Below are 12,515 nucleotides of genomic sequence, written 5' to 3' on the forward strand. Positions count from 1 at the left end.
AATCCCACAGCTAAGCAACGATGCTAACGTTAGCCCAATAGTGGAATTAAACTTAGCCTAGCGTTACTCCTTTGTCCAATGACCTTAGGTACATGTTATATTTAAAGGGAGAATTAGCTCTGGAAGCCATCTAAACGTGAATCGATTCTCAGTTGCAGTAACGTTACGGTTCTTGAAATAAATCCCTCTAGGTTCATATCACATCAAAATAATTTCACTAATGCAAAAAAATACACACCTACTGTACACGGTCTTAACCGGTTAACACAGAACAGTATTTTTCAGTAACAACACGTTCGTGGCGTCTGTCTTCACACAGCAGGCGTATTCGGAGAAACAAATTGCTAATTAGCTCAGGTAGTCCACTCTGTCTTCCGTAAATAAGTGCTGTGAGATGGAAATATGGTCGTGTGGGAACCCCAGCCCTATAAAGCTGTGTATCAATTTAAATTTTAGTTTTTTGAAAATGGGTTATCACGGATATGAAAGATAAGGTCATTACGCCTCCAAAAACATATCGCTAGCGATGCTTGTTTAATGTTCAGAACGAACGTCACGGCTCCTAACAGAACTCCCCCTCCAGAATACGCCTCTTCACCCAATGATTTAGCCACATGTATGTCTAATGTAACGTTATCTCATGATGATAAAGTCAAGCGTTAGCTAACAGCTAGCCTAGCTCAAATTTCGGTTATTAAACTAACGTTACCTAGCTACCGATTAGTGGTGAACTACACACAAAAACAAACATCTTTAACCTCACCCTTTCAAATGAATTTCATATACAGACGATTGATGTGCCAGTATATTTCAATTTCAAGTCTTAATTGATTTGCTTTTCCCATTGAACTGTAACTATACTATAACAGAGCTAAGAGCTAGCTAGTTTGTTGTCATGCTGACGTCGGATATACGACGGAGCACCGTAAGATTCAATAACAAAAAAAGTTACCAATACCCCAAAACCAATCCTTACCATTAGCAGTTTTATGGTAGAAATTGCCTCAAGGTTACATCATGTTAACAACAAGTGTTTGAAATATTTTGGAAATGATGTTTTGCTGATAAAATACTGTAACGACCTTGCGTTTATAAGCGCGGAAATCGACTCTGCCGCACGATCACCTCCGCGCGCTATCCAAACATGCAATTTCACTAGAGGCACGCATTTCCCAAAGTGTTTGAAATATTTTGGAAATTATGCTTTGCCTGTTAAAATACGTAAAATTGATTTCCTCAAATATTATAAAAGATCTCCGAGGTTGTAATTTTATGATAGAAATTGCCTAATGTTAATCACCAATGTTGGATAACTGACTAAAATGATATTTTGTGAGTAAAATACATAAAATTATTTATATTATTATTGAAAAATATCTCATGGTTGAAATTCTACAATTTATACCTCCATTCTATCCTTTAGTAGTGTTTCTGTAGAAATTGCCTCAAAAGTCATATTAAATCATGTTAATCACCAATGTTGGAAATCTGACTAAAAGGATATTTTCTGAGTAAAGTACACACAATCGTGTAGTAGTTTTATGGTAGAAATATTCTCATGTTCATAAAAAGTGGTTGAAAACTTTTGGAAGTTGTTGTTTTTCTCCCCCTTTTTTCCCCCAATTTCATGGTATCCAATTGTTAGTAGTTACTTTACTATCTTGTCTCATCGCTACAACTCCCATACGGGCTCGGGAGAGACGAAGGTCGAAAGCCATGCGTCCTCTGAATTTAGAGGAGCAGGCAATGTATTCCTATGGGGAGAGATGTCGTTGTAATCTGTGAGATCAAAAAAAACCTGTTTTACTGTTAAGGGTTAATGCCACACGGTCAAGGTTAGGCTTGCACAGATCGGGAGGACCTCAGGAATGAGGGGAGAGGTGTCGTAATCTGTGTGTGTGTGTGAGCTTTTCTTTGACATCTGTTGGGAGAAATGGCTGATTTACAGTTCATGGGGGTTGCCTAATCACACAAATGAAGTTTTGGAAAGATCTGACTTTTTTTAACCCTTTGAAACAGCCCCTCTGACACCAATTATGGCACTTCCGGTTGGCACAGGAAGCTATAGGTAAACACATATCCTCATTGGGGTATGCCTTTACAGAATCCTGAGTTTTAAGTGTTTATGTTAAGAACTGACCGATTTACACAGGGTTGAATGCACTATTTATCACAAACTGCTGGTTGGGTATGGAAAAACACGTTTAGGGTGATTTTAACCACTTCCGGTTGCTTCAGGAAGCTTAGAATCGACACAGGTAGACCTCATAGTGTCCTGATGGACTGTCATTGAAGACAGGTTCATAAGGCATTCATAACCCACATAGGCTTCAGGTTGACTTTAGAGGAGCAGGCAATGTATTCCTATGGGGAGAGATGTCGTTGTAATCTGTGAGATCAAAAAAAACCTGTTTTACTGTTAAGGGTTAAAGCCACACGGTCAAGGTTAGGCTTGCACAGATCGGGAGGACCTCAGGAGCGTACCTGAGGTCGAATTGTGCTTCTCACCCTAACGGTTCTCTCACTGTCACCCAAAAGCAAATGACATTTAGGGCCAGGCTTCATTTTGGGCCTACTTTTTTCACGGTCGCTGCACTCAGAGCGAGCTACGGTCAAGCGGGGCATCTCGTTGAACTCGGAACGGCCTAGAGAATATGGAAATGCCATTGCAGACTCTGTGTGTCTTTAAGCACCGCACTTTGTCACTCCATCCTGTGTGTGTGTGTGTGTGTGTGTGTGAGAGAGAGCTTTTCTTTGACATCTGTTGGGAGAAATGACTGACTTACAGTTCATGGGGGTTGCCTAATCACACATATGAAGTTTTGAAAAGATCTGACCTTTTTAACCCTTGGAAACAGCACCTATGACACCATTTTAAGACACTTCCGGTTTACACAGGAAGCTGAAAGTGAACACGTGGTAGGCAATTATAGAATTTTGAGTTTTAAGTCTTTATGTTAAGAACTGACTTATTTACGGAGTGTTTAGTGAGTGTGTGTGTTATTTCAGAAAATCACAGAAATCTCGTAGAACTCCGAAGCACACATTAAAAAGATTTGTATGAACACGCTGCAACTGGATCTGTAACTGTTTAAAAAAAATTGAGTTTGGTGACAAACCACACAAATTACTCGCCAGACAACTTCGAAAAAATGTGAGTGACAGAATGATTCACAAAGTTAAATCTGCATCTGGGGAATTACTCTCTTCCCCCAAAGACATCAATGACAGATTCCGGCAGTTTTATGAGACTCTATATACATCTAAAGCGGATCCTATAACCCCTTAATTATGCAAACATTTTTGGAGGACTGTAATCTTCCTGCCCTTGAACCAGGAAGATTATAACTTCCTGAATAAGGAAATATCTCTTGATGAAATTCAAGAAACAATTAAATCTCTAAAGAGTGGCACCCCGGGCCCAGATGGATACCCTGGTGAATTCTATAAAACATTCAGCAACATGCTCTCTCCCTACCTGCACAAAATGTTTGTTCAGGCCAATGAGGATGGAGCTCTCCCTTCATTACAGTTATACATAAGAAGGGTAAGGATCCAGAAGAGGTAGGGTCATACAGACCAATATCTCTCCTTAATACAGACCAAAAGATTTTAGCAGGCTTAGCACTTTAATTGGCAAATTGGTCCATTCGGATCAGACCGGCTTTATCCCTAACAGAAACGCATTCTTCAATCTCAATATTATGTATTCTCAGATGTTACCCAACGTGGACCTTGCCGTCATATCTCTTGACGCCGAAAAGGCCTTTGACCAAGTTCCTACAGAAATGTAATATTGGAGATGAGTTCATAAATTGGATCCAGCTTTTATATAGGAACCCCTGTGCCAGAATACTCACTAACCAATCATTGTCGCCCCGATTTAACCTTAACGGGGGGACAAGGCAGGGTTGTGCGCTGTCGCCTATGCTCTTCGCCCTAATTATCGAACCGCTCGCTCAGACGATTAGATCTCATGCAGCAATCCACAGCTATAATACTAAAGATACTCTAAATAAGATTTCCCTATACGCAGATGACATCCTCCTCTTGATGTGATCAATTTGTTTGGTACCTTCTCGGGATACAGAATAAATTGGAACAAGAGTGAATTAATGCCCATACGGTCGCAAAACACCTCCTGGCTAGAACCTCTCCCATTTAAGTTATCTTCAGAAAAATTGACCTACCTAGGAATTGTAGTTACCAATCAATACACCTTACTATTTAAAGAGAATTTCCCCCCTCTGATACAAAAACTCAAAGCAAACATACTTTTACATAAACATATTTTGGAGAACTCTCCCAATTTCTCTACTCGGAAGAATTAATGCCATTAAAATGGTCTTCTTCCCACAACTTCTCTACCTATATCAGAACATCCCAGTATTCATACCTAAATCCTTTCATAAACAACTGGACTCAATTATCAATCCTTTCATCTGGGATTATAAAACACACAGGATAGGTAAAAAACACCTCTGTAAATCCAAGATGGAAGGAGGATTGTCTCTCCCAAATTGTATATTTTATTGGGCCGCTAACCTGGGCTGCTAACCTCCGCGTTGTTACGTTTCTGCTGGATGACGCACTTCCGGCATCCAGCTGGCTTACTATGGAGCGTGAGGAGTGTCACCCCTTCTCTATTGGTGCTGTGATTTTGTCGCCTGTCAATCTGGAGATGTCACTTTATTGTAACAATCCTATTATACATAGCACAGTCCGAATATGGAAGCAAATTAAAGTCCACTTTGAGCTTAGACCAATGTCATTCATGCTCCCTGTCGCCAGGAATCCCTCCTTTGCCCCTTCTAACCTTGATAACACCTTTGAGCGATGGGGGGAGCTGGGGATAAGTACCATAGGGGATTTATACATAGAAGGGACCTTTGCTTCCTTTGAGTTGCTGAGGGAAACACAATTTTTTCAGATACCTACAAATTAGAGACTACGTTAGAAAACACCTCCCAACATTTGGGAATGCTAAACCTTCCATGTTTGACAGATGCATAAAAATATGCCCCACCTCAGATAAACTGATATTGATATATGATGCTTTTCAATCTGTTAGCACACCTTCTACAGATGCCATCAAGGCAAAATGGGAGGAAGAACTAGGGACTGACATTTCTGTGGCAGACTGGGAAGAGAGCTTGGAGTATATCCACACATGCTCCATTAATTCCAGACATCGTCTCATACAATTCAAGGTATTACACAGATTACACTTTTCCAAAACTAAACTGCATAGGATATTTCCACATCCCTTACATGTGATAAATGTCAGGCTGCCTCTACTCCACTGCTCCACTGCTTTGCCTTATGGTCTAGCTTCCATGGTTATTGGTGTGGAATTTTTGGGATCCTCTCTGAAGTTTTGGAGACTTCAATAGATAACCCGCTTCTGATAATCCTGGGAGTATCTGAGTCCCTAAACGGATTAACCAACCCCCAAAAACAACTAATCTCGTACGGGATAGGGAAAGATTGAATATGTTCGTAAATGATCACCAGTCAGATGGTCGCGGCTAGGGATGCCATCTGGGCCGGCAGCCTTGCGAGGGTTAACAAGTTTAAATCTTTTACTCACATTGGCCACGGAGAAGGAGAACCCACAGGCTTTGGTAGTGGGCCGTGTCAGTGGCACTGTATTGTCCTCAAAGCGAGCAAAGAAGTTTTTTAATTTGTCTGGGAGCAAGACGTTGGTGTTCGCGACTGGGCTCGTTTTCTTTTTGTAATATGTGATTGACTGTAAGACCCTGCCAAATGCGTTTCGTGTTTGAGCTGTTGAATGGCAACTCTACTTTGTCTCTATACTGACACTTTGCTTGTTTGAGGGAATAGCTGCATTGTTTGTATTTGTTAATGTTTCCAGTCGCCTTGCCATGATTAAAAGAGGTGCTTCTCTTTCAGTTTTGCGCGAATGTGCCATCAATCCACGGTTTCTGTTTAGGAAAGGTTTTAATAGTCACAGTTGGGTACGATATCTCTGATGCACTTGCTAATAAACTCGCTCACCGAGTCAACGTTATTGTCTGAGGCTATCTGGAACATATCCCAGTACACGTGATTGCTTCAATCTTGAAGTGTCGAATCCGATTAGTCAGATCAGCATTGGATAGACCTGAGCAGGGGCGTTTCCTGTTTTAGTTTGTCTATAGGCTGGGAATCTTTAAAAAAATGGAGTCGTGGTCAGATTTGCCAAAGGCAGGGCTTTGCATGCATCGCAGAAGTTAATGTGGCAATGATCCAGAATGCTACGACCTCGTGTCACTCATTCGATATGCTGATAGAATATAGGGAGTCTTGTTCTCACGTTAGCTTTGTTAAAATCCCCAGTTACAATACATGCAGCCTCGATGTATGGTTTCTAGTTTACATAGAGACCAGTGAAGTTCTTTCAGGTTGGAGGGATATATGCAACTGACTATTTTCGAAGAGAATTCTCTTGGAAGATAATGCGGTCAGCATTTGATTGTAAGGAATTCTAGGTCAGGTGAACAAAATTACTTAAGTTCCTATATGTTGTAGTGATTACACCATGAGTCGTTAATCATAAGGCATACACCTCCGCCCTTCACTATATCACAGTAATAAGGTGTAGTTAAATAAGTTCTAGTTAATCAAATCACTTTCTCTACTTCCCGTCCCAGGTCATTACCTGGACCAGAAGAGGCTAAAACAGGGCCTGTACCGCCACCCATGGGATGACATCTCCTATGTGCTTCCTGAACACATGTCAATGTAACTGATGACAGCGAGTCGGCACCTCTGGATGTCAACACTCGGATATGACGGGAAGCATTTTCACCTTATCACTTCAACAACCTCTGCCTTTGGGCAGGGTAAATCCAGAGGTGGGGGGGATATGGGGGAAGAGGGGAGCGTTAGTTTTATTAGGTCACTAAAGAAAAAGGGAATAATTTACGTTATTTAAGTTATGAGTTCAATCGTTAACAAAAAAAAGGAGCCGAACCAATGCAAGCTGCAGCTGTGGTCACACTAGGTGACTGGGAAAACTAGGTCACCGGTTCACAAATGGGATAGTGGCTTTTGACCATGCCACCTGGTTGTTTGGTCCATCGCCTACTCGCTTATATTTTATTTTCATATCTCTTACTAAACTCTCAAACGATTAACAGTTGGTTGAGCTGTATAATATAGGGCTAGCCCTGCTTTAGGCCTCTAGGGTGTGTGCTGTTGAAAGTTAGCATGCTTTCTGGGTGACTTGGTAATGCACATAACATGAACACCGGCTTGCCTATGGAGAAGTAGTCTTGGTCGGTAAACCTGCATCCCTCAATGGAGTGTAAGCCTTGAACGATCCACCGTCATGTACATTACAAAACCAAAGTATTGTGTGAGGTTTTATTTACACATTTAATCTAGTTTCCGACCTTAATCCCCTTCCAAAGTTGTGTAGCCTATTATGGTGTGTACTCTGTGGCTGTTCAAGATAAGGGGGCACGGTTTAACTAGCTGAATGTTAGTGTTGATTTGCCACTGCCTTTTTTTTTTTTTTTAGGATCCCAATTATCTGTTGCAAAAGCAACAGCTACTCTTCCTGATGTCCTTTCTCATCCCCTCTGTCATTGGACGAAACGATCATGTTAACTTTATTTTCATCCATTTAGATTTCAAGAAATTACAAATGTGTTATTTTAAAATGTTTCAAAATAAAGGAAAAGGCAATAAACAGTCCTACTTTTGAAGGGGTTAATTGCTTTAAAATGTGAGTCTTAAATGCATCTTTTGCGAGGGACCATGAAGGCAGTGTATTTTATCTGGGAAAATAGTGTCTGATTTGCACGTTATGTCTAGATTATTGCTACCAGTAGCCATTTTTCTTTGTCCTCAATGTTCTGTGACAGGCATGTTTGTACTTCGTTTTATTTAAATGTGAATTAAAAATGCTTCTTAGTTTATTAAAACCAAGCATGTCTAACTTTTCATTGTGGCTATTTATTATCACTAAGTGATGCATGTAGCAGCTGTGCTGGTCGACACACATTGGTGTGAAGGATTTAGTATTATCCAAATATATCAAATAGTATATAGGTTAACTGAGCATATACAGTTAGTGGATAAATTATTTTGTGTGGGAATATACAGTGGCAAAAAAAAGTATGTGAACCCTTTGGAATTACCTGCATTTCTGCATAAATTGGTCATACAATTTTATGTGATCTTCATCTAAGTCACAACAATAGACAAAACAAACAATTATATGTTATGTCTTTATTGAACACACCATGTGAACCCTTGTATTTAATAACAAGTGAACCCTCCTTTGGCAGCAATTAACCTCAACCGAATGTTTTCTGTAGTTGCGGATCAGACCTTCAAAGGTCAGGAGGAATTTTGGACCATACACTTTTACCAAACTGTTTCAGTTCAACAATATTTGTAGGATGCCTGGTGTGAACCACTCTCGGGTTCATGTCACAGCATTTTAAATCTGCTTAAAGTCGGGACTGGGCCATCTTCTGTTGAAGCCATTCTGTTGTTGATTTACTTCTGTCTTTTGGGTCATTGTCCTCTGTTGCATCACCCAACTTCTTTTGCGCTTTACATTCATTCTTCACATAAGACAATGCTTCTTGTAGATAGCAAACTTAAATTGTGATTTTTTTTTTTAATAGGGCAAGGCAGCTCGAACCAACATCTCTGATCTTGTCTCATTGATTGGACTGGACAATTTTCAGCAAGTTGCAACATTGAAATAACCACTTTTCCATAAACAAGCTCATAGACAGCACAGCAAACAATTGTACATCCAGAGTGCATCAAACATGATTTAGAGCTTGTTTATGGAAAAGTGGTTATTTCTGTATTTTCAACGTTGCAACTTGACGAAAACCGTCCAGTGTTCATTTCATCTCAAATAGACAGCACAGCAAACATGATTGCCGTGCTGTCTATTTGAGATGAAATGAACAACTGTGGACAGTTTTCAGCAACTTGCAACACAGAAATATACACTTTTCCACAAACAAACTCTAAATTCTTGTTTGATGCACTCTGGATGAAAAAAAAAATTGTGCTGTCTATTTGAGATGAAATTAACACTGGACAGTTTTCAGCAAGTTGCAACATTGAAATACAGTTATAGACACTTTAACATCTATAACATAAGGTCTATAAGGTCTATAACATGTTTGATGCAATTGGCAAGTAAAATTTTGTCCACACCTGCGTTTTTGGGATGTTAGGAACACTGTCAGCAAGAGGTATTGTAAGAGAACACCCCCCTGAAATGGACAAAAATGAATGGGAAGTCATTGGCACTTGACAAACCATATACACGGTGTCCAATACAACTCAATTCGGCGTCGTTTCGTTCAAAGTTGATTGCCATATGGCAAATGCCAGGTGTAAACACTTTAAAAATCCAACAGGTGTGTGTGTGAGAGCTTTTCTTTGACATCTGTTGGGAGAAATGACTGATTTACAGTTCATGGTTGCCTAATCACACAAATGACGTTTTGGAAAGATCTGACTTTTTTAACCCTTTGAAACAGCCCCTGTGACACCAATTACGGCACTTCCGGTTGGCACAGGAAGCTATAGGTAAACACATATCCTCATTGGGGTATGCCCTTTACAGAATCCTGAGTTTTAAGTGTTAAGCCTACCCCCTACTTTTTCGAACATTCTGTTAAAAATCGCGCAACATTTCAGCGTCCTGCTACTCATGCCAGGAATATAGTATTTGCATGTGATTAGTATGTGTGGATAGAAAACACTCACGTTTCTAAAACTAGTTAAATCACGGCTGTGGCTATAACAGAGCGTGTGTTTCATCGAAAAGCGCAAGAAAAACTGGTCACTGAAAACGAAAAAATATCCATGCGCCACTTGCATGTCTTGTTTAAGGGACACCAAATTAAATGGTGCTGAGATTGCAATTCCTACAGCTTCCACACGATGTCGCCAGTCTTGTCAATTTCTGGGAGTTATTTCTTGGTCAAACAAAGAAGAAACCCCATTCCATCCGGTCTCCGACAGGAAGTTTTGGAAGAGAGATTTCCGAACATGATTTGAAGACGTGGAGCTATTGAATTACACCGTGATCAATTTGATAGATTATTAACGTTTACTAATACCTAAAGTTGTATTACAAAAGTATTTCGAAGTGTTTTGTGAAAGTTTATCGTCGACCTTTTTAATTTAAAAAAAATGACGCTGCGTTTTGAAACGGTGTTTTTTTCTGAATCACACAGTTTCCATATATGGATATTTTGGTTATATATGGACCGATTTAATCGAAGAAAAAAAAGACCCAATAGTGATGTTTATGGGGCATATAGGAGTGCCAACAAAGAAGCTCGTCAAAGGTAATGAATATTTTATTTATGCTATTTGTGTAGCGCCGGCTACGCTAATTCTTTTGTTTACGTCGCCTTCAGGTATTTCGGGGTGTTGCATGCTATCAGATAATAGCTTCTCATGCTTTCGCCGAAAAGCATTTTAAAAATCTGACTTGTTGGCTAGATTCACAACGAGTGTAGCTTTATATCAATACCCTGTGTTTTAATGAACGTTTGAGCACAGAACAGTATGTTTCAGTAACAACACGTTTGTGGCGTCTGTCTTCACACAGCAGGCGTATTCGGAGAAACATATTGCTAATTAGCTCAGGTAGTCCACTCTGTCTAACGTAAATAAGCGCTGTGAGATGGAAATATGGTCGTGTGGGAACCCCAGCCCTATAAAGCTGTGTATCAATTTAAATTTTAGTTTTTTGAAAATGGGTTATCACGGATATGAAAGATACGGTCATCACGCCTCCAAAAACATATCGCTAGCGATGCTTGTTTAATGTTCAGAACTCCCCCTCCAGAATACGACTCTTCACCCAATGATTTAGCCACATGTATGTCTAATGTAACGTTATCTCATGATGACAAAGTCAAGCGTTAGCTAACAGCTAGCCTAGCTCAAATGTCGGTTATTAAACTAACGTTACCTAGCTACCGATTAGTGGTGAACTACACACAAAAACAAACATCTTTAACCTCACCCGTTCGAAAGAATTTCATATACAGACGATTGATGTGCCAGTATATTTCAATTTCAAGTCTTAATTGATTTGCTTTTCCCATTGAACTGTAACTATACTATAACAGAGAGCTAAGAGCTAGCTAGTTTGTTGTCATGCTGACGTCGGATATACGACGGAGCACCGCGAGGTAAGATTCAATAACAAAAAAGTTACCAATACCCCAAAACCAATCCTTACCATTAGTAGTTTTATGGTAGAAATTGCCTCAAGGTCATATTACATCATGTTAACATCAAGTGTTTGAAATATTTAGGAAATTATGTTTTGCTGATAAAATACTGTAACGACCCTGCGTTTATAAGCGCGGAAATCGACTCTGCCGCACGATCACCTCGGCGCGCTATCCAAACATGCAATTTCACTAGAGGCACGCATTTCCCAAAGTGTTTGAAATCTTTTGGAAATTATGCTTTGCCTGTTAAAATACGTAAAATTGATTTCCTCAAATATTATAAAATATCTCCGAGGTTGAAATTCTCCAAATGGCACTTCATTTCTGTTGTGTTGTAATTTTATGATAGAAATTGCCTAATGTTAATCACCAATGTCACTGACTAAAATGCATACAATTATTTATATTATTATTGAAAAAGATCTCATGGTTGAAATTCTACAAATTATACCTCCATTCTGTCCTTTAGTAGTGTTTCTGTAGAAATTGCCACAAAAGTCATATTAAATCATGTTAATCACCAATGTTGGAAATCTGACTAAAAGGATATTTTCTGAGTAAAGTACACAAAATCGTGTAGTAGTTTTATGGTAGAAATATTCTCATGTTCACGAAAAGTGGTTGAAAACCTTTGGAAGTTATGTTGTTTTTTACCCCCCTTTTCCCCCATGAACTGTAAATCAGTCATTTCTCCCAACAGATGTCAAAGAAAAGCTCTCTCACACACACACACACACACACAGCAAGGATGGAGTGACAAAGTGCGGTGCTTAAAGACACACACAGCCTGCAATGTCATTTCCATATTCTCTAGGCCGTTCCGAGTTCAAGGAGATGCCCCGCTTGACCGTAGCTCGCTCTGAGTGCAGCGACCGTGAAAAAAGTAGGCCCAAAATGTCATTTGCTTTTGGGTGACAGTGAGAGAACCGTTAGGGTGAGAAGCACAATTCGACCTCAGGTACGCTCCTGAGGTCCTCCCGATCTGTGCAAGCCTAACCTTGACCGTGTGGCTTTAACCCTTAACAGTAAAACAGTTTTTTTTTGATCTCACAGATTACAACGACATCTCTCCCCATAGGAATACATTGCCTGCTCCTCTAAAGTCAACCTGAAGCCTATGTGGGTTATGAATGCCTTATGAACCTGTCTTCAATGACAGTCCATCAGGACACTATGAGGTCTACCTGTGTCGATTCTAAGCTTCCTGAAGCAACCGGAAGTGGTTAAAATCACCCTAAACGTGTTTTTCCATACCCAACCAGCAGTTTGTGATAAATA

The 12,515-nt window shown here is 39.9% G+C and overlaps 1 long non-coding RNA gene across 1 annotated transcript; it reads left to right on the forward strand.

Moving 5' to 3' along the window:
• The first annotated feature begins 2,914 nt into the window (after nt 1-2,914).
• Nucleotides 2,915-7,952, forward strand: LOC110513651. The gene is made up of 2 exons (XR_005046807.1): nt 2,915-5,210; nt 6,654-7,952. It is a non-coding gene; the product is annotated as an uncharacterized LOC110513651 (long non-coding RNA).
• Nucleotides 7,953-12,515: the final 4,563 nt, after the last annotated feature.

The sequence above is a fragment of the Oncorhynchus mykiss genome, unplaced genomic scaffold, assembly GCF_013265735.2.
Source record: "Oncorhynchus mykiss isolate Arlee unplaced genomic scaffold, USDA_OmykA_1.1 un_scaffold_458, whole genome shotgun sequence".
NCBI classification, from domain to species: Eukaryota; Metazoa; Chordata; class Actinopteri; order Salmoniformes; family Salmonidae; genus Oncorhynchus; species Oncorhynchus mykiss.